General features: G+C 39.8%; 1 non-coding gene across 1 annotated transcript; it reads right to left on the reverse strand.

Moving 5' to 3' along the window:
- Positions 1-312: 312 nt before the first annotated feature.
- Trnai-gau (transfer RNA isoleucine (anticodon GAU)) lies at positions 313-384 on the reverse strand. The gene has a single exon. It is a non-coding gene; the product is annotated as a tRNA-Ile (tRNA).
- Between the last annotated feature and the right edge of the window lie 304 nt (positions 385-688).

Below are 688 nucleotides of genomic sequence, written 5' to 3' on the forward strand. Positions count from 1 at the left end.
AATTAATTTTTGTTCATGCTGCAAATCGTACTTCACGCGAAGTATTTATTACGTAAGTTTCAGGCTCAATTTAATAAAAATAAAGATTCCGAAGAATAGAAATAAAGAATAACAATCAGACATATCAAACCTAAAAAAACAGAAAGAGGGAACGTTACATGCTGTACCGCTTTGGCAAATGCTTTATCTGCGCCATTCGCCTTAATCACATCTGAGAGTAATTCTTAATAAAACGTCTGTCGCTAATTGTTCGTCATCACAGATACTGTTTGCTATACCTCCACGACGCGAAACTGATTTCCAAAATTCGTCTTTCTCCTGTGAGGATGGAACTTACGACCCCTGGTTTATCAGACCAGCGCTCTACCACTGAGCTAAAGAGGCGCAGCCTAGCGGTACTCTTGGGTACTTCGTCCTTACGGTCGTCTGCATCATCAGACTTCAGCTGAAAAACACTTCATATTACCGTCCAATATTTGCAGCTATGGCGACCCATTACTGCTTGGCAACACATCTGACACGTAACCGATGTGCTCTCCAAACAACAACACTTGCATTTCAGAACATGTCTTTCATACATGTCTACAAAATCACCTTCACCTTCAAATACAGTTTCCTTGCGAATGACAGAGACATAGGCAAAGTTTAAAGTTCCTATTTCCATTACATCACGTTAATCAGAAAAATG

This window comes from Schistocerca gregaria, unplaced genomic scaffold, assembly GCF_023897955.1.
Source record: "Schistocerca gregaria isolate iqSchGreg1 unplaced genomic scaffold, iqSchGreg1.2 ptg000066l, whole genome shotgun sequence".
Taxonomy (NCBI): domain Eukaryota; kingdom Metazoa; phylum Arthropoda; class Insecta; order Orthoptera; family Acrididae; genus Schistocerca; species Schistocerca gregaria.